General features: G+C 38.8%; 1 protein-coding gene across 1 annotated transcript in view; it reads left to right on the top strand.

Annotated features, from left to right (window-relative positions):
• LOC108706752 (serine-rich coiled-coil domain-containing protein 1-like) overlaps positions 1-22,501 on the top strand; it is a 558,012-nt gene that overhangs the window by 493,462 nt on the left and 42,049 nt on the right.

Raw genomic sequence — 22,501 nt, 5'->3', positions numbered from 1 at the left:
CCCTAAAGAAATGTATTGTGTTGGAATCACATTAGAGTATATACGTCCTTAATTTTAACTACACAAAGCAGGTGAAAAGAACAGGTTTTTGATTCCTGCTATTAATGAATAGCTACACCAAGATAAGGCATTTTGGGGATAAAAGTGCAATTCCCTTCCCCTCAGTACCCCGGTGTTATTGACAGGGGCTTATGTAATTTTTTTTGATTAAATTGTAGTGATGGGTGAATTAGTTCACCAGGTACGAATTTATGGCAAATTTCCACATTTCGCCAATATATTTGTGAAACTGCCACGAAAATTTGGGCGAGCGTCAGAATGGTCGCATGCATAAACATTTTCGCATGCCAAAATTAAACAGATGCCCATTGACTTTAATGCATTAAAGTCCAAAATAGACGTGTGTATAACCATTAACGCAGGCATCGAGATTGATGTGCGTCAAAATTATTTTGACACCCATTGACTTCAATGCATTTCGTGATTTTTTCACCGTTTCGCGACAAATTCGCCCATCAATTGCATTTAAAGCATTAGTATGTTTTCTAGAAGTATAATGATTTCAATGATTAAATCATTGTAGTTGGTTGGTATTTTTTTTTTTGCTATATTTAATTGTATATATTTGTTATTAGGAATGGGAACCTTAAAAATTGTTAATTTAATATTAAATGTGTTCTTATGTTATGTAGGAAGCACATCATGTAATGATATATGGCATATTTTATTAAACATGACTAACATTTGCATTACGTATATTCAAATCTTATGATACATTTTCATTGTTGCCTGCATCTGAAAATAATTTCTGGGAATACTTTTCCAGTAGGAAGCTTTATTGCAAGGCATGATGTAACAAACCTTCTATACACTGTATGCATTTCAGCTAGCCTGAGTTATTACAGTTGTACTGTGCTTTAGGCGCCCTGCTTTATTCATTATTCATTCATTTTGCGGTGGATTTTTGCCGCAGTTGCACGTAAAAAAATTTGCACATGGTGAAATGCATAAATTCTTTGCAAATCCATAACTGGTGAAAAAATTTGCTCATCACTATCCAGTAATGTATCAGTGGGTGTTAAAGAAGCCTGTTGATTGAATGAACATGTTGGTGTAACTTCCATTTGGGCATACAGTAATTATGCTTGATTTCTGAAAAAGATAATTGTGAGTAAAAAAACTCAGTTGATTGCACCGATATTTTGAACTTGTTTAATAAATAAGTCCTATTATTTTGCAGTAAGTTTAATTGAGACAATGATGTGACAACAGGTACTAATCATAGGCAAAGTTTAGATCCAAAGTATAATAGAATAAGTGTCACTGGAGCATTGTCTGCCTTCTATAGAAACCCTTGAGAAAGAATGTTATAGTGTCTGTCTGTTCTATGTAATGCCAAAGATTTCACTTTAGGTTATTGATAGGACTCAGTTTCACAGTATTCATTATCCCTGTATCACCTTGTATTTTCTGGTGGGTTATTTTCTAAACTGCGTCTTGTATATGCCAGTTTAAACTTTAAAGTACGTAGTGTTTATCATTTAAGACAATTTAAATAAAGTTTCTCTGGATACCACCAGCTTTCCTTGGTTAGCTCATGCAGCATTATGTTATTTATTGCCTACTTATTTGTTATCGGCTTTGCATCAGTGTTATTAAAAGGCACCTGACTTTCTTTTGCCTTATCTTTCACTGCTTTAGAAACTGCCTTCACTGCTATAAAATAAATATGGGAGAGGATTTATTTTGCTTTCCTTGGATGCTTTCTTCATCTGTTTGTTGTCTTAAAATATAAATACTCTTTGGAAAAGAAACAGATGAGCTTCAGGTTAAATAGGATCATTTAGGCCAAGACAGATGAGAAAGGGATCATGGGGTCACAACACACAAATTCATCAAGATGGGATAATGTCTGACAGGTGACTGCAGATTAAATGCATGCATTGTAATAGATTGGTATGTACAAATGTTTTCTTGCCCCTTTGGTAGAAACAGAGAAATTGTATTGTTTGCATGTCTCCAGTGTGCTGGTTCTTGTACCTTTCATTAAGTAAACGCCAGAAGCAAGAGGAGAATAATCAAACTTGCTGGTAAAGAAAATGTAAGCAGTGTAGCTAGTGCCATGCAGGTACAAGGTCAGGGTTATAGAAAGCAGACTGTGAGAAATTCAAACCATGTTTAATATGTAATTGTTTATGTGTTTATGTATTATTCAGATGTTTAGAAATAAACCAAATCCGACAAACACAAATTAACACTGAAACGATTGATCACAGGTTAGAGCAGTGTGATATCTTAAAAGGATCATAGAAAGAATGTTTCACTTTAGCCAATTTTGTGAGCTATAAGGTTAAGAAAAATAGCATGACTATTAAAAATTCTGCCCTAGACATAAAAATGGATCATTAAAAAAAAACTAATTAAAAGTAGTGAATAGCAGGATAGCATTTTGTACCAAGAGGGTAAAAGTGATACGACATAGTTCAGGCTGTTAACTGAGATAATTGCAATCTGTAAGTTGATATTTATTTTGGCATGTCACAGAAAGAGAATTTAAAGGGCAATACAAAGGAGAATTAAGTATTATGGTGTTCATTAAGAAGTGATTATCTGCAAAGTTTATGCATTGAAACTATTCAATTGTAGTGTATTATTCATACTTTATTACAAATATAACAAATATTTTATTGTGGCACCATCAATATTTTTTCATATTTAATAACATCACAGGCATTTATTTTTTTTAGGGTGACAAAACCAGGGCTCAGTTAATACCATATATATTAATGGAGAAAGAACAAATTATTGGTTGGGATTGCCATTAGATCATTGTCACAACTTAACCTATTAGCTGACGTTTAAGAAGTACACCGAGCACATCAATTGCAAATTCCCTGGCATTATTTCAAACCCTAATGGTTTGACACTTAGGGAGTTCTGATTCAATAAAGGGCTGTGATGCTTTTCACAATGCAGCGTTTTATAGTTCTAACCAGCTTGAAAGCATACTTCCAAACATTTAACAGAACATTAGAGTCCTCTCAGCAGTTAAAACCGCTGATCCTCACAGCTGTCTACAAGAAGAAACATCTAATGGGGAATACAATGATTATCAAATGCTGCTCTTAAACTGCATCTGCATCACAGAAATATTGGCATGCCATATCATTCTTTACGATATTGCTGTGTGAAGTTATTGCATGCTGTCTGGCATGTTATATACATAATAATACATAAATAATATTAATAATCACCTCTCCATCTACAGTATATATATATATATATATGTAGATAAATAACAAAGAAAGACCGCTACTGCTCACCACTCTTCCCTCTATCCAGGTGCTCAGTCAAACAGTGTCCCCACTGTGAACGCTACAAAACTCGACAAACAGACGGCACTTCTGGAATTAGGTTTATTGGAGTTGCTGCTGTAGAAACCTAACGCGTTTCGGGAGTAGATCCCTTAGTCACAGGTTAACAGCAACTCCAATAAACCTTATTCCAGAAGTGCCGTCTGTTTGTCGAGTTTTATATATATATATATATATATATATATATATATATATATATATATATAATATATATATATATATCTATATATATAAAATTAGCCAGTAACTCACGTTACAAAAAAATCAAAGTGCCTGGGTACAGTCATAAAATATAGAATAATAGAACACCAATGTCCACACTCTCAGGTCTTAAAAAGTGGAAAAGTTATTTATTGAAAAGAACCGACATTTCAGCTAGTACTCTAGCTTTGATAAAGACTTTTTAAATAAACAAAATAAACCTTTGGAAAATTGATTCAGCAAGTCCTGTGAGTGCTGTTCTTCTGCATTGCTTGTGTTGTTTCTTAGCTCGGGCACCCAGGTGAAACAATGGTGCACCTAATGTCTCTCTCTCTCTCTCTCTCACTCTGGTCATTTTAGTTATGAAAACCGGTGAGCGTCAACATTATTGTGGCGCTCATTGATGTTAATGACAGTGTCAAAATTGACACTAGCATCAATTCAAGTTTTGCAAATTTTTCGCGGTTTGGCAAATTTCGCAGGAAATTCGCAAATTTTTTTTGTAAAGCGAAACCGGACAAATTACCCCATCACTACTGAGACCCAGACAAGTCCTACTGCTAAAGGATTTGAAATTCAAAATGGAAGTCATGATATTAAGGCAGACAACATTTTCCAATAAGCCATTCTGCACCCAATTCTGGTGCTGGACAGAAACATATAACTCCAATTCATCTTATCAATTCATGATGAAACAGATCATGCAATTTCTTTATCAGCATGGAGGACCCAAGGGATGAAACCTACGACCATGCAACAAATTCTTCAATTGTAAAAAAAACACCTTTTCAGTTTGAGTGAAAGATAATGTAATGACATCATTCTAAGGCAACTGGATAAAGTTTGTGACAGCAAATGTATTATGTTTGAGTGCTGCCTCAATGCTCTGTTTCATTTAGTTTGCTGCCATTATATATTCAAAAAAAATTGATGGAAGCATTTCAACAAAACAATTTAATCCCTTCGACTCACTACCACTGGCAGCAAGAAAACAAGAGCATAAGAAAAGAAATTGCATACTGAGGAGTAGTGATTGCTGGTGGTGAGCTGTGCCCTGGGAACTCAGTCTAGTACTGCATATACACATTCATAGATGTCATTATTAAGAAAATAATCACATAAACCATTAACAAGCTTGGTGCAGGTAAAAATTCATATGTGCTGGAAAAGTAGGCATTTGAGGCTTGTCTTGATGGTTTGAATGTGGAAAACTAAGGGGCAGATGTATCAAGGGTCGAATATCGAGGGTTAATTAACCCTTGATATTCGACTGCCGAATTAAAATCCTTCGACTTTGAATATCGAAGATGAAGGATTTTGCGCAATTCCTTCGATCGTTTGATCGAAGGAATAATCGTTCGATTGAACGATCAAATCCTTCGAATCGAAGGATTTTAATCCATCGTTCGAAGGATTATCCTTCGATCAGAAAATTGTTAGCAAGCCTATGGGGACCTTCCCCATAGGCTAACATTGGCCTCGGTGGGTTTTAGGTGGCGAACTAGGGGGTCGAAGAAATCTTTAAAGAGACATTACTTCGATTATCGATTGCTCGAATATTCGAACGTTTTTTAGTTCAAAACGTTCGATTTGAAGTCGAAGTTCGTAGTCGAAGGTCGAAGTAGCCAATTCGATGGTCGAAGTAGCCAAAAAAAAACATTCGAAATTCAAACTATTTTTCCTCTGTTCCTTCAATCAAACTTAGTGAATGGGCCCCTAAATGTCAAATTGGAGGCCACTGACCAACATGCTGCAATCTGCAAGCTAATGTTGACAAACTACGAAGATATTGACCTCCTGTTTGATGTGTGGCACCTCAATAAAACATAGAATGCGGTTACATATTTAAATGGGTATCCTCTGTGAATCATTTGTAGTGGTGTTCCAAAACATGTGAATAAAATGTGGATAGACAAAGGAAAACCTGACTTGTTTCATATTTCTGTTGTACTCCAAAGTTTCCAAAGTACAAGCTTTACAAAAGATGCCTTCACCCTAGAATATCTCAGAAATATTCAAAGAATACAGATTTAAAAGGCATTCCTTTAAAATAAATGCTATGCATAATGCTATGAAGTTTTCTTGCAATAATTTCACAATAGCGGAATTAAAATGTGCTCAAAAGTTAACCCTACCTGTTGGTGCCAAGAGCTAAAAAAAATTGTATTTCCCAGGCATAAAAAAGATTGGATGGCTATGGTCATCTGTGAGGATGTGGTGGATGACCATATAGGATGTGTGGAGATTTAACGATTGATGGGCTAAGAAAGAGCATGCCCCTGAAATGTTGTTGATCAACTATATGTCTCAATAAGCACAAAGGGCTAGCTCCATGTACCTTGCTTTTTCATTGGCAACTATTGTGAATAACCCCTAGTATGTGCTGACAATTTAGTAATTGGTGATGCATAATGAGTAGAACTTTAAATTAAACTATGAATGGTTGCCTTAGCTGACGGAAAATTCCAGATAGACTCTGTATTTTTCTAAGCACTCTTCTCCTGTTTTTCCAGATAGCACGGATATCGAAGTACCATCTATTATTTACTTTACATGTACAAATTTAAGTACAAATTTAAGTACAAATTATCAGAGAATATTTAGTATGAGCAGTGGGCTATTTCCTCATGCTTTGCAATGCATCAAAGTAAAATATATGGTAGAAACCTTCTCTTTAAAAAACAGTTTAGTTGATTATTGAAGTTGCATTAGCATTACATACTAGTTGTTATCATCAAGACATCATATCTTCTTTCTTCTATTTTTTTCTGTGCAACAAATTAATTGCAATAATTAGTTATATTAACAGTAATAACTCCATAAATAAACTCAGAGATACTGATTTGGAGGACAGAAACATTCCATTGGGAATAGCTTCCTATTCGAACTGCACTTCAGTAGCCTGATGAAAAGCTGCCAGACTGATAAAATCTTTAATATTCCCCAGTTCTTGCAGAGATGATTCTGCTTATTAGTTTAAGCCTCTATCGCAAAATGTTGTCATATTGCAGTGTTTGGAGTGGATATAGATAAATGATAGTTGTCACTGAAGTAGAGGGAGCATGCTGTTCTCTCTCTCCCATGCCATGCAGCACATTTACATTGAAATAATATTACAGAAAATGAACAAATATGCAATAATAATTCAGGTTTGAAGTGTCCCTTGACATTTAGGAAGCTTGCTTTTTGATAAGAGTTTCCTTTAAGGATTCACCACATTTGCTTTTCTTCTGTGAAAATTCATTTGCATGACTTGACTGTCGAGGTACCATTGGCAGCCTTTTATAGACAAGCCTTGAACGTATTAAGCAAGAAAGGAAAACACTCTGTCAAACCCACATTATGTTTCATCCTGTATAATAACTGTATGGAGTGGGGGAGGGTTTCTGTCATGGGATAAAAGGATAAACCCCTTTACTGAGGCGACAAAAAGGCCATCTGATAGGATCAGGATTTCAGTTCTGTAGGATACATATCTCATATTCAAAATGATTCTGCTGTGTATATGGTACTATGACTTAAAAAGAGAGTTCCCTTTTAAATTAACTTTTAGTATAATAATCAAGATTTGTTAAGTGAAAACTTCTAATGCAAAACTTTGCTAAGTAAAAGTTGTCAAGGTCCTATAGAAATCAATGGAAGGTGCATAGATCTTATAGGACAGCTTCTAATAATTTCGGACTTACAGATTTTCTGATTTTTCGCTAGGAATTTTCCAAAAAAACTAAAATTATTAAAGGTTTTCTTAATGTTTAGTAAATCATTCAGTGCTTTTTTTTTCGAGCGTGCTTCATGGTTTTAGGTTTTACGTTTTTTGAGTTAAGTTATGGTTTCAAAAAAACTCTGCAATCCATCATTTAATAAATAAGCCTCAACTTATTTAAAATCATGAATGCTATCAAAGTTATTAAAAGATCTGCATATAAAAAGAATGAATGAAAAAAAACGCTGAAAGATGAGCTAAAAAGCTTTTTTCAAGCAAAATGAATTGAAGTTTTTTCTTGGCAATGTTTTTCAGCTTTTTTTTTCTTCATTGGCAAGCTCAACATTTAACAGCAAATTCATTTCTGGAGAAAAATGTAACTAATGACAAGTGATGGGCAAATAAATTTGCCAGGCATGGATTTTGCAGTGAATTTCCGTGTTTTGCCACCAGGGAATAAATTCGCGAAACTGCAGCAAAAATTCACAGCTGAAAAATCTTCTGCAACAAAAAAATTTATCGAGAATAGTCGCTCACATAAAAATTGTTGCATGTCAAAATTATTTGGACACCCATTTACTTTAATGCATTTTGACCAAATAGTTGTGTGTATAAGAATTTTGGCTCGCGTCAAAATTATTTTGATGCCAATTGACGTTTGGCAATTTTTTCCGCCAAAGCGAAACGTCACAGATTCACCCATCACTACTAATGGCTAGCCAGTTTAACATATGACAAAAGGTATAGTTTGCACCTTTGAATATAATACATATTTTAACTTACAAGTTACAGTATATGTGCTTCAAAGAATAGGACACCATTAAGCAGGCCTTAAAAATGCAAGTTAAAACTATTACATTGTCAAATGCAAATTTTTGTTATTTATGCATTTTTTTTCCGGTTTCAGACATTTATTACATTACCCCCTTAGGCTAATAAAACCTAGACCAAATATCAATTTTTCTAACCTTCATATTCATCATAAGAACGCTACTCTCTGTGGATCTCTACTATCATGGTAGATATTTTATTATTGGATATTACAATATATTTATGAGCTCACTTGTCTGATGAGTTCAAATTGTATTAATGTTTTTCCCTTTTAATGTTATCTTTGAGAGCATGTATATTTCCTCACAGGTCACTGCTGAGGTTGTTGCATACTGTACGTGCTTAGATTTGATACATTGTTCTCTTACATTATCCTACATACAGTTATGCAGATTGTATTAACCTCTGAAGCCTTCTAAAAGTTCAAAGGTTATGTGTATACTTACTGAAACATAATACTAATATTGAAATTGTTACATCTATAGATACATATGTACATACACTCAAATATCTTTCTAAAGTTACAGTACTTCAATCTATATATTTCAGGTAAAATGTATGCAACAAAAATACTTCAGAAACACAGATATATCAGAACATCTTTTTCTATAGGTATTGTACATTTGGTTCCTGACACCCAGCTCTAAGGGAAAGCAGCTTTCAAAGCATTAATCCAGGACAATTAACTCGTTAGTCTCATCAGCACCTGCTCATTTTCTGGTTTCAACTTCCCAAAACTTTACTCACAGTCCCTCCCTTTTTCCACAGGCAATGACTCAATCTTAACATTTGTACTGATTTTTCCAGACTCAGTGAACACAACCTTTTCTTCCTCATTTGCTCATAGAGCATGCTGGGAGAAATATACCTTGCCTTTTTGAGCCTTCCCAGCTACTGTACCATAGATATAGATACATACACTCCCTTTTCCCTTCACTCAATTTTCTCTAAAATAATTTGTAGTCAATAAGAAGTCTAAATTACATTGTAGTAAAGGAATTTTTGTTGGCTGGCTTAGCGCAGACTTTCTACTCTCTCTCTTGGCCTTGACACTTGGCAGATCGCAAAGAAATGCCCATATCGAATGTGCTGATATTAATTGATATTAATGCAGGGATGTGCAAGACAAACCACACATTTTTTGAGATTAGTGGAAAATATTGAAATTTGTATTGGCCATAAATGGGCCCGTAATGTCATAAAAAAATTGCCACTGCCAATACCGTGAAATTCATTCACATATGTACCAGGCAAAAAAAGTTCACTCTTCCCTAACTACAATGAAGTGGAAGTAATTACTAACTGATGCTTATTAAAACATTTGGCCATGACTCTGAATAGATGGATTGGATTTATTGATTAATTCGCAATTGGAACTGTACAAGCTCACATACTTAGCACGAGGATGTCCTAAGAAATTCGAGAATATTTGGAACCCTTGGCTTGAGTCGCCAGCCACCTCAACCGACCACTGATTTCAGCCATACCTCTTCTCCCCTCTTTCTTCTTCTTTCTTTCTTTTCTACGTAGCTTTCCTTCCTTCTAATTTTTTTTTTGTTCTGTTGTAAAATTCAATAAAAATTAACCTTTAAAAAAAACAAAAAACATTTGGCCAGCCAAACATATTTGTCCCTGCTAGCCTCTATGCTTCCAAACTGCTAGAAAGGATGGTGCTTCAGTGCCTTGTAAAGTACCAAAACACTGCATTTCAGCTGCTCCTATTATGGATTTTTCTGTGCAGGAATTGTAATTATTGGTAAAACAGTAATTTTAAGGACAATATGTGAGGCCTGGGTGTAAAAAACTGTTTGAAATATACTGCTGTAAATAGAAATGATAAAATGCTTAATTATAGATTTATTTATAATTTCTAATTTGTTTCAGTGAAAATAACATGTATCAAAAACCTTCTCTTCTGAGCATCAACTATTAGTTCTTAAAACTTAAAGCTAATTGTGCACTCAATGGGTACTATTTTCATTGCAGAGTCACCTATGTTCCAAAACACACTTTATAAATTCTATTATTTTATCACCATGCAATTACGTGGGTGAACATTAAACTCAGCATGAAAGAATGGCTCTTTTTTTATAACCCAAGAAAAATAGTTTTTTCATTCCTTCTTTTATTGCTTTGATTAAAATAAATGACCAATTAAGGTGCACTTCTCAGGATCGCTGCTTAAAATATTATTTACATGAGCAACAAACTGATATCTGTTATTTGCTTTCATTTTCTGTAAATTACAGTATAACAGATTTAGTTTTTCTATACTTTGAACCATGACCCACATAATGATTTTCTAACTGCTTAGTTGAACATTTGAAATAGAAATCCTGTGTTCCAACACTGTTATAACAAGTGTATTGTAGCCTAGTTTTTCCATTGTTAAATTCTAAACTATATTATAGAAAGGGAAGTGTATCCATATTTGGGATTTAAAGAGAAACTATATCTACTTGCTCTGTTTTTAACTATCATTATTTTTCACTCTCCATTTATTCAACCCTACCCTAATAGTGATAGTGTAATGGAGTCTGAGTCAGGATTCCAAAATGGTGACCAAGATGGCGTCCAAGATGGTGGCTCCCTGGTTCCTCGCGGACGCAGCCGGATGACGCCCACCTCTTCCCGCACTCTGATTGGTCGCCGGCGACGGAATGGGCGTCTGCGTCAATAATCGGCGCCGGCGTCGGTCGCACACGTCGCGCGTCGGCCGCTGACGTCAGCGCGTCCGCGCACACGTTATGACGCCGATGCGTCCAAAATTGGCGCCAAACCTGGGCCTATAAGAAGGAACTCTGGGAAGTCATCAGTGCCCAATTATAGGTTTTAGCTTGCTATTCCTGGGTGTGTTTCTTGTGATATTCTTGTCTATTTTGTGTACCGACCTCTTGCCTGATTCATCGACTTCGAACCTCTTCTGCCTGGACTGATATTATTGCCTGTTTGACCATTCTCTCGTCTCATCCCTATTTGTACCGCGAACTTGGACTTTTGCTACCTCCTCCCTTGGTCCTCACTACCTCTGAGGCCTTTGGCCTTACATTATAATTGGGCCATGGACCCTTCGGAGGAGAATCCAGCGCCGCCTGATGTCGGTGGAGCGCTTCGTGGTCTGGCTTCCCGGATGCAGTCCTATGAGGTACAGCAGTCTCATTTTGGTCAGGCTCTAGAAACAATACTTGCCAAGTTGTCGGCTCTAACCCCCGCTGATCCTGTTCCGGCACCTGTACCTGTGACCCCACTTCACGTCTCCGAGCCCCGCATTCCGGCTCCTCCACTCTACAGTGGTGACCCTGCAGCTTGCCGTGGGTTTATCAACCAGTGCGAGGTCCACTTTGCACTCTCACCCAGTCAATTCGTTTCTGAACGTGCCAAGGTGGGCTTCATTTTCTCCCGTCTGCAAGGAAAGGCATTGGAGTGGGCTTCACCTCTATGGGAGAAGGAGGATCCCATTATCGATAATGCCAGAGCTTTCGTTCGTGAACTACGAGTGGTCTTTGATGCTCCGGGTCGTGCCACTGCTTCCTCCGCACGCCTGTTCCATCTTCAACAGGGAACTCGCTCGGTCTCGGAGTACGCCATTGAATTCCGCACCCTGGTTGCAGAGACGTCGTGGAATAATGACGGGTATCACGCTGCCTTTTACAACGGTCTGGCGATACGCATAAAGACTGATCTGGTGTCCAGGGAAATTCCATCCCATTGGGAAGATCTAGTCGCCCTGGCCATAAAGGTAGATACTCGGCAGAGGGAGTTTCAAGCTGAACTCGACAGAGAGCGCTCCCCAACCAAGAGATTCCACAGGTTCCAACCTACTCTGGCTCTTCGTTTCCAAAGACCCTTCCTTCCCAATCCGGCTTCCACCTTGTCTTCTCCAAATCCTGCGGCTCCTGCTTCTTCTTCCCTGCCTTCGGAAGAACCGATGCAGATTGGACGGGCTCGTCTGACCGAACAGGAAAAGCTTCGGAGAAGGGCTGCTGGACTTTGCCTCTATTGTGGTGGAAAATCCCACTTCGCCTACGAGTGCCCAGTGAAGCCGGGAAACGCCAACACCTAGGTAAGACTGGGGAGACTTACCTGGGTGGAATTGGTCCTTCTCCCCATTCTTCAGCTCAACGCTTCCTCCTTCCTGTGCAGATTCGTTTTGGAACCCAGACGATTTCTTCTGAAGCTTTCCTTGATTCCGGTGCAGCTGGGAATTTCATGGATAAAGTCTTCGCTGAAAACCACTCCATTCCCCTGCGATCTCTGGCTGTTCCTCTTCGTGCTCTGGCGATCGATGATCGTCCATTATCCTCTGCTACAATTTCCCACTCCACCGATGAACTTTCCGTTATTGTGGGATCCATGCACCTTGAAAGACTGTCCTTTCTTTTGATCGATTGTCCTTCTACTCCCATTGTACTTGGTTTGCCCTGGTTGAATATTCATAACCCAGTAATTGACTGGGCTTCGTCTCAGATCTCCCGATGGAGTTCCTTCTGCCAACAACATTGTTTACCCACCAAATCCATCATTAAAGTTTCATCTGTGTCTTCTAATTCTTCTTTGCCCTTGGTTTATCAAGCCTTCTCTGATGTCTTCAATAAAAAGTCTGCCGAATTCCTGCCTCCCCATCGTCCCTATGATTGCCCCATCGAACTTCTTCCTGGAACCATGCCCCCCAGGGGTCGCACCTATCCGCTTTCTCCTTCTGAAACCTGTGCCATGAAGGAATACATTCAAGAGAATCTACAAAGGGGCTTTATTCGTCCTTCCTCTTCCCCGGCTGGAGCCGGCTTCTTCTATGTAGAGAAAAAAGATGGAGGTTTGCGGCCCTGCATTGATTATAGAGGGTTAAATAAAATCACAATTAAAAACCGTTATCCCCTTCCTCTCATCTCCGAACTGTTCGACCAACTCAAAGGGGCTTGTCTTTTTACCAAGTTGGATCTTCGTGGGGTTTATAATTTAATCCGGGTCAGAGAGGGAGATGAATGGAAGACCGCATTCAACACCCGTGACGGGCATTATGAATATCTTGTAATGCCATTTGGTCTCTGTAACGCCCCCGCGGTCTTCCAAGAATTTGTAAATGACATTTTCAGGGATTTACTGGGCCAATATGTAGTGGTGTACTTGGACGATATCCTTATTTTTTCCAGGAACCTTGCTGAGCATCGTCTTCAAGTCCAAGAGGTCCTTTCCCGTCTGCGGAGAAATAACCTATTTGCCAAGTTGGAGAAGTGTTCCTTTGAAGTATCGTCCATCTCTTTCCTTGGTTACATAATTTCTCAACAGGGTTTCAGAATGGATCCTGCCAAGATCTCTGCTATCCAGGACTGGCCTCTCCCCACCAGTACCAAAGCTATCCAAAGATTTATTGGCTTTGCTAATTATTACAGACAATTTATCAAGGGGTTTTCTTCCAAAATTGCTCCCATTCTCTCGCTTATCCGAAAAGGGGGTAAGCCTCAGCATTGGCCACCCTCAGCTTTGGAAGCATTCAAGGATCTTAAAACTTCTTTTTCTTCTGCCCCCATTCTCAGACACCCTGAACCATTCCAGCCATTCTTCATTGAAGTTGATGCCTCAGATGTCGGTGCAGGAGCAATTTTGTCCCAAAGAGCGTCCACTGATGGAATCCTTGCGCTTTCTTCTCTAAGAAATTTTCCTCTTCTGAACAAAATTATGATGTTGGAAATCGTGAATTGCTGGCCGTAAAACTTGCCTTAGAAGAATGGAGACATTTGTTGGAAGGCTCTTCTGTCCCTGTGACCATCTATACTGACCATAAAAATCTTGAATATATCCAGTCACTCAAACGCCTCAACCCTCGTCAGGCCAGGTGGGCACTATTCTTCTCTCGTTTTAATTTCATTCTAACTTTTCGGCCTGGTGCTAGAAACAAGAAGGCAGACGCTCTTTCCAGAAGTTTTCTTCCTGAAGATCTCTCTTCCGTTGAACCAGAATCCATTGTACCTCCCACAAAGATCATCGCTGCTCTATTTCCATCCTTGGCCTCCCAGTTATTGTCAGTTCAATCTTCTGCTCCTGTAGGAACCCCTCCTGGTGTTGCCTTCGTCCCTCCTGAACTCCGTCATTCCCTTCTGGTTCAGTCCCACAGCTCCAAGCAGGCCGGGCATCCTGGGATTAGAAAAACCACTGAACTTCTGTCTCGCCTTGTATGGTGGCCTTTCCTAAGAAAGGATGTCAAAGACTTTGTTTCTTCTTGCTCTGTATGTGCCATATCCAAGTCTGGACGTTCCCCTCCCAAGGGGTTACTCTTACCACTACCCATTCCTTCTCGTCCATGGACTCACCTATCTATGGACTTCATCGTGGATCTCCCTAACTCCTCTGGTTACACTGTTATTTGGGTAGTAATTGACAGATTCAGTAAAGTCGCACATTTCACTCCTCTTCGAAAACTCCCCTCGGCTCCTGAACTTTCTTCATTATTTATTAAACACATTTTCCGCCTCCATGGTTTCCCTGCCGAAATTGTCTCTGACCGTGGTTCACAATTTGTTTCCAAGTTTTGGAGGTCCCTGTGTAAAGCCCTGGGTGTTTCTCTTCAATTTTCTTCTTCATACCACCCACAATCTAATGGAGCAGCAGAGAGGGTTAACCAGGCCCTTGAACAGTTTCTTCGATGCCATGTATCTTTGTGCCAAGACGACTGGGCGGATCTGCTTCCATGGGCTGAATTCGCACATAACAATGCCTTACACGTGTCTTCTGAAAAGTCCCCTTTCTTCTGTATGTATGGTGTTAACCCTTTGGCTTTTCCTCAGGACTTATTACTCACCAATGTCCCTGCCGCCAATGACCAAGCTGCCCACATGTCGGCCATCTGGCACGCCACGTTTGTCAATCTGGAGAAAAGTTCCTTGGTCCAGAAAAGATTTGCGGATCAAAGAAGAATTCCTTCCCCTCTGTATGCACCTGGTGACAAGGTTTGGCTATCCACCCGGAACATTCGTCTCAAAATCCCCTCTCCGAAACTTGGTCCCAAGTTTATTGGTCCTTTCTCCATCTCTGAGATCATCAATCCGGTGGCTGTCCGTTTACAACTTCCCTCAGAAATGCGGATTCCAAACGCCTTCCATGTCTCCTTGCTCAAACCTGCAGGTACTTCTTCTTCTTCTTCTTCCTCCTCAGCTCCTGTCTTGGTGGACGGTCATCAAGAATTGGAGGTAAAAAGAATCCTGGACTCCCGAATTTCGAGGGGCACCCTACAATACCTCATTGAATGGAAGGGGTTCGGCCCTGAGGAGTGCTCTTGGGTAAGAAGTGCAGATGTCCATGCTCCTCTCCTGGTCCAAAAATTTCATCGGCAGTTTCCTTCTAACCCAGGTGGTCCTGAGGCCCCCCCTAGGGAGGGGGGTACTGTAATGGAGTCTGAGTCAGGATTCCAAAATGGTGACCAAGATGGCGTCCAAGATGGTGGCTCCCTGGTTCCTCGCGGACGCAGCCGGATGACGCCCACCTCTTCCCGCACTCTGATTGGTCGCCGGCGACGGAATGGGCGTCGGCGTCAATAATCGGCGCCGGCGTCGGTCGCACACGTCGCGCGTCGGTCGCTGACGTCAGCGCGTCCGCGCACACGTTATGACGCCGATGCGTCCAAAATTGGCGCCAAACCTGGGCCTATAAGAAGGAACTCTGGGAAGTCATCAGTGCCCAATTATAGGTTTTAGCTTGCTATTCCTGGGTGTGTTTCTTGTGATATTCTTGTCTATTTTGTGTACCGACCTCTTGCCTGATTCATCGACTTCGAACCTCTTCTGCCTGGACTGATATTATTGCCTGTTTGACCATTCTCTCGTCTCATCCCTATTTGTACCGCGAACTTGGACTTTTGCTACCTCCTCCCTTGGTCCTCACTACCTCTGAGGCCTTTGGCCTTACAGATAGATATTGGGGATATTGACACTAGCGCTTTTATGACAGTGGTTGAAATTAGTGTTTTGGCACTAGCTCTTTTGTGGCAGTGATCACTATTGAGGGGTTTTTGGCATTAGCATTTTTATGGTAGCAATCAATATTGAGGTTTTTGGCACTGGCGCTTTTATTTCAGTGATCGCTATTGGGGGTTTTGGCACTAGTGCTATTATGGCACTGATTGATATTTGGGTTTTGGCTCTAGCTTTTTTATACAGGGGTCGATATTGGGGGTTTTGTCATTATCAGGTTTATGGCATAGATTTATATTGGGGTTTGGGTACTAGTGCTTTTTTGACAGTGTTTGATACTGGGGATTTTGGCAATAGTGCTTTTATGGCACAAATCAAATGATCAATGTTGGTGTTTTGGCCCTAGGGCTTTTATGGTAGTGATACATATTGGGGATTTTGGCACTAGCGTTTATTGCAGGGATCATTATTAGGGGTTTTGATGCTAGTGTATTAGTTGCAGTGATTAATATTGTAGTTTTAACAGATTTTGGCAATAGTGCTTTTATGGCAGCAGACGATGGTGGGGTTTTAAAACTAGCACTTTAATGGGAGTGATTAATATTGAGGGTTTTGCACTTTTATGGCAGTGATTGCTTAGGGGGATTTTGGCACTAGTGGTTTTACAGTAATTAATATTGGAGGTTTTGGCATTATGGTTCTTATGACAGTGATCTATAGTGGGGGATTTGGCACTAGCAATTTTAAGGGGCTACTCACATGGGACAGTAGAAGTGGATTTTAAATGTCTCCTTCCGAAGGGGATGTTTAAAAGCTGATGTTAATTTTACTGCAATTATTTATTTTAAAGACAAACAACAGTCCCAATAATGGCAAATTGATGTTTTGCTAGAGTTGATGTCATTAAAGGACATCTGTCACCAGGGCCGGCCTTAGGCCTATTGGACCAATTGGGCCCAATAGGGCCCCGCACCTCTGGGGGCCCCGCACCACAGGGCAGCACAGATAATATTTCCCTCAGCACATGATGCTGCCTGGCCTGCCCCCAACTTTGAGAGTCCAGCCCACCCCTAACTCTGATAATCCAGCCTATCCCCCAACTCCATAGGTCTAGCCTGCCCCCAACTCTCATAGGCCCAGCTTTCCTCCAACCTTGATAGGCCCTGCCTGCCCCCAATCCAACCAAGCCTGCTCCCAAGCTGAATCGGCCCAGCCTGCCCCAAACTAATTGGCCCAGTCCACTCTCTTATTTCCTCCCTCTCTCTCTTACCCTGTGTGCACCTATTATGTGCCCCTATTTCATCCCTCTCACTCTCTTACCTTGTCTGCCCCTTTCCTTTCTATTTTGTGCCTGTATGCCCTTATTTTCCTAAATACTTGGTGTGTCAGTAGCCAGCAACACTTTGTCTAGGGGCCCCGCCAACATGGTCCCAATTGGGCCCCACATTTGATAGGATCAGCCCTGTCTGTCACCCACACATAAAAAGATGTCTAATAAAAGTCCTTTGCAGATTAAATTTGAAGCCCAAATTTTTTTATTAGAAAACATTCATAACTTTTATAAATGTACAGTATTTCAAAATCAATGATATGTCTCATTTGATATATGTCCACATCCACAAGATTTTGGGGTGATTTTACCTTTTGACTTTGACTTTCCCAGTAGTATAATCTAAATGGGTGTCTTTTTATCAGAGAGAATAAACCATTGTCTTTATATGAATTTGAATGCATGAAAATTTGTACTGATATACGGTACAAAATGTTCTTATTAGCTTTAAATTGAGTAATGAATAGGTTTTTAACACAAGCTGTCTGATTTTAGTACCTTGTTTATTTCTTTTTTATGTGATCAATCAAAAATACGGCATTTTTAATTATTATTAGTTATAGTGAAACAACACAGCATTTAAAATACATCTGGCATCTCTTTGGCAAAAGGACATGACCTCCTTAATTAAGCTCTAAAATTACTCTGACACTTGTAAATCAATGTGCTGGTTTTACAAGAGAGGGCATATGTAGCATAATAAAAATGTACAGATGTAATGTACTGATCCTGCATAACAGAAGCAGCAACGATTATTTTAGCTTGTGAGTAATTAGAACAATTTGTTTCCTTATCTGAATTATACAGTTTTTGTTTGAATAAACATTAAAAACACATATTTCTCTTTAGGGGCTACAATTCTATCTCTTAGCCCTTTGTTACTTATCCCAAGAATCCTGAAAATTGTAACTTCAGTTAGCAACTGGCCCCAAAGTTCTAGATATTAAAATGCATGACAGACTGTGTTAAAAATTCTAAAGCCCACTGCTGGAGTATTGTTGTCGATATACTGTATCAGTACATGCAGGAGTCAAATGAATGACATGTGACAATGACAACAAAGATCCCAGCATAGTCAAGTAAAAAGAACTGACAGGTAATACCTTTAACATCTGTGAAATACATGTTACAAGAATGATAGGCAATCAACTCAGATGCACATTTCATGTTGGCCTAGAAATAAATGCAATATATATTCGAAGTGATTGCATGTCTGCTACACCCAATTAATATTTTATAGGTTTACAGCTTTAAATGCATAATTCAGAACCTTTTTTTAAAGCAGTTCATTTGAAATTTCACATATTCATAAGGGTAAAGTGGATTGTCCTAAAATAAACATTAGTGGAAGAGGAAAAACCATAAAAACTGGCATTATTTAGAGAACCTGTACACAAGTGGTGCAAAAGCTCACCCCATAGTTCTTCACAGAGCAATTGGTCTGGCTGTATTTTGCACCCATCAATGCACTTTAAAAAGAACCCTTGTAAGCTGTGATCATAGTTTTTTAAATTACAGTATGTACAGATTTTTTGGTTAACCAAAAACTATAGCACATTATTGATATATCTCAAAGAAATCTTCTACGCCTAGGGCAAATCAAATTCAAATTCTGCTGTGTTTCATGGAATATTTAGGGTGCCTGTTGGCAAAATATATTATCCCCAACCAAAGGTGTGGACTAGTAGAGCCTGCACTCCTTTTCGAGGTAACAAGTTTTTTTAATGAAAAGATCTGTTTTATGCTACCTGTGATGTAAGGCATCATTCTCAATGCCCCACACAGTGTGCACAGTGCCCTCTGCATGGGGAATTGTACATATAGCCTCAGGCTATTAGTGCTTTGCCTTTGTGCCTCCAGGCATCATGAATGACCCCTTTAGTCTTATCGCTAGTGCAGCTGAGCCAAAGCAGCAACTACTGAAAATAATGCACTAAGCACAATGATATAGGAGCAACGGATCTCTAGAATTAACATCTGGCTTTAAACAACCATTATGTTCAGGTGTCAGTTAGTATTCACTGTTCACAAAAACACAGGAATTCTGTAAATAGGGAATATGTTGTGTAAATGTATGGCTGGTTGCACTGATTTTTGCAATTTGTCCATAATTAAAAAAGAAGTCAACTGTACATTTATATGGGATGAAAATACACATATAGCATGCTGCATCAAGAGAAATATTTTGCCCAGCATTGATGTCGTGCCTTTGTAATCAGGAAATCACTTACCTTCAATTCACAGATTGATTTTATCTACCAAATATAGATATCTGATAATATTCCTTTATGCTGGCATGCTGTGCAATTATTTTTAGACATTCCTTTATTGGATTTACTCAGGTTCACATCAAAACAACTGATGTGTTTAAAGCATATCTTATATATTTTCCATTTATCATACCAAAACTACAACTATAATATTTGGATCTTCACATCAGCAAAGAGAAATAATTGAACAAAGAGGTTAGATTTTCACAGCTTGAAAACATCCAATTGAAAATATGTCATTGCTCATAAAATGCATTCTCTTCTATAGAAGGTAACAAATTAATTTCTATTTCACACATCTGAGACTTGGCACTTGCACAAAGCAGCTGCTCCAGTTCAAAGATCTTGGGTGAAATGCTGGAATAAACTTTACATAGAGGGTTTGACTTGTCTTCAAAGCATCATGTATTATGTATATATGTGTGTGTATATATATATATATATATATATATATATATATATATATATATATATATATATACAATGCATATGATTGAATGACAATAACCTTATAAATTAATTGCAAGAATATATCAAAATACGTATACCTATATAATTAAGTGCACGAAAAACTGGTGGTTAATTGGTGGCTATATTCTGCAGCCTCTGCATTCTCTATCAATGGCTGGTTGGCTAAGGAACTTACCCCTAGTGACAGCTGTTATTATATAAAATAGCTGATATTCACGTCCGGCACCCAATACCAGAACAAGTGCCAAGTACCCTTTTCTTGGCTCGGCTTCACCAGTAGTGTGACCACCGTTGGTCTTTGGGAGGTGCCCTCAGCTTACTTGGGTGCCACCTGGACCTAACGAGGGGAACAAGGCGAGATTTTCTGGCTGGCAAAGGGGCACGGCTGTTAGCAGAGTCTTTTGGGCCGAAGGTCACGGTACTAATGAAGCAGGCAAGAGAATCGTCAGACAGGCTGGGTCGAGGCAGGCAGATATCAAGAATCGTCAGGCAGGTAAAAGTCAAAACCGGGTAATCAAACAGATGGGGTCAGGCAGAAAGAGTAGTCGAGATGCAGGCAAAGGTCAGGATTCGGATATCAGAATTGTCAGGAACAGGCAGGGATCAAAACCGGAATAACAGATATAAACTTTCAGGAACAGACAGCACAAGGCTTCAGGAACCACCAGAATCAAGATTCTATCACGGGCAAACTCTAGAAGCCCTTTTCACCCTATTTATACACTTTGAATTTAAAACACTAGCAGCTAGTTCTGCTTTGCGTCCTGCTTGTGGAGACTCAAATCCGTACCCCCCCAACCCCATTTACCCCCTAACCAGTTACTCACACTGACACCAAGGACTTTAGGTAGAATGGTTGCAGCTTAAATAATAAAGAAATATAGGAAATAATCACAATTCGAATAACTTCAAATAACTCGTAATTAATTACATAAATAGTTCTTAAATCAACTTTGATTGAAATAGATTCATTTTCCCAACATGAGACTAGGCCTCAACCACCTAATGTTCCCAACACATCTGACTCAAGCCCAGCCATTGGTCTTGTAACTCAACCCTAGCCCTTGGTCTATCTCTCACATTTCTTGGTTTATCTCTCACACTTGATCTACACTTCAGTCCCCCAAGTATCTCATTTGCATTTTTTATACAGTTTATGTATATTCTGTTGCTACTGCCATTGAAATGAAAATGGTCTTATGTATTTTTTTTATCCAATTCTCTTTTTAATTAGTAACTTTAACTCTTTAATTAGTCTTTGTGTCATTCCATATGTAGGTGGTGTTATACACGTAGAATTAGGGACCTTTTTATTATCCGGTATAAACAGAATCTCATCGTAAAAATAGACAGCGAATGTATTAAAGCTTGTATGCTATTCGAACATTGACGATATTATTATTCGTTGCTTCAGAAATTGTGTAATCCATTAAAATCAATGGGGAAAATGCATGCAGTAATTCTGTTCCACCGGAAGTCGCTCTAGGAAAAGCCACATAAAAAGCCTTGGTGGATGATCACAGTATTTCCCCATAGCAATTTCAAGCAGTTGCTTACACTTATGCTCAATATGTTCTCAGAGATACAAGATAACAAAAAATCAGTAGAGAGTAGCAAAAAAAAAAAATCGGTAGAAAGCGATGTAATTGTTGGGGATTGCCATGTACTTGCTTCAAATATGGTATTTTTATTGTTTTAAAAAAACAGGATATTGCACATTGCGATTACCCTGAAATACATAGTAGTAGCTTGGACTAGTGAGACTTAGTAATTGTTTTTGAAGGTGTGAGTCACGAAAAGAGTCATTTTGAATAAGGGTATATTTTTAAAGAATAATTGCAAGGTAAAATCATTGCATTATCGAAAGTTGAATGTTTTATAATAATGATAATAATGATTTGATTATGGAATAGTAATTTACATTATATTTGGAGAAGGTCTGAGTATATTTAATACACTCTGAAGAGGCCAAATCCACAGCAATCAGACTTTTCTGAATATATCAAATTAATCTTTTGTGTTTAATCATGGATCTATAGTGAACTCATTAATGACCTCGATTTGTACCTTGGAAACAAGTTTATTTTGAATTAGTGCAGGCGTTTTATGCTCATGATATGTTCAGTGTTGTGGAAGGTGCTGCATATGAATGAAGTTTTTCTTGTATCTCTGCTAGAAGTGAGTCATTTGCTCATTTTCAAAAGTCAGCTAAGTGGAATGATTGCTTTGCATCCAGTGTCCTGTTTCATAAACTGCAATACGCATTCACTGGAAAATATGTTCAATATTTCCTACCTTTGTATTAGATAATGAAGCTTCAATTTGTTTTTATAAAGTGACTAATCGCCTCTGATCAATTAAGAAAGAGAAGCAAGCTATAAGATGATAAAAATGGAAATACAACACATGGAATACTA

Source organism: Xenopus laevis, chromosome 1S (assembly GCF_017654675.1).
Source record: "Xenopus laevis strain J_2021 chromosome 1S, Xenopus_laevis_v10.1, whole genome shotgun sequence".
In the NCBI taxonomy this organism is placed as follows: domain Eukaryota; kingdom Metazoa; phylum Chordata; class Amphibia; order Anura; family Pipidae; genus Xenopus; species Xenopus laevis.
The sequence above is the reverse complement of the archived record's forward strand: the minus strand, read 5'-3'. Positions and strand labels throughout refer to the sequence as shown.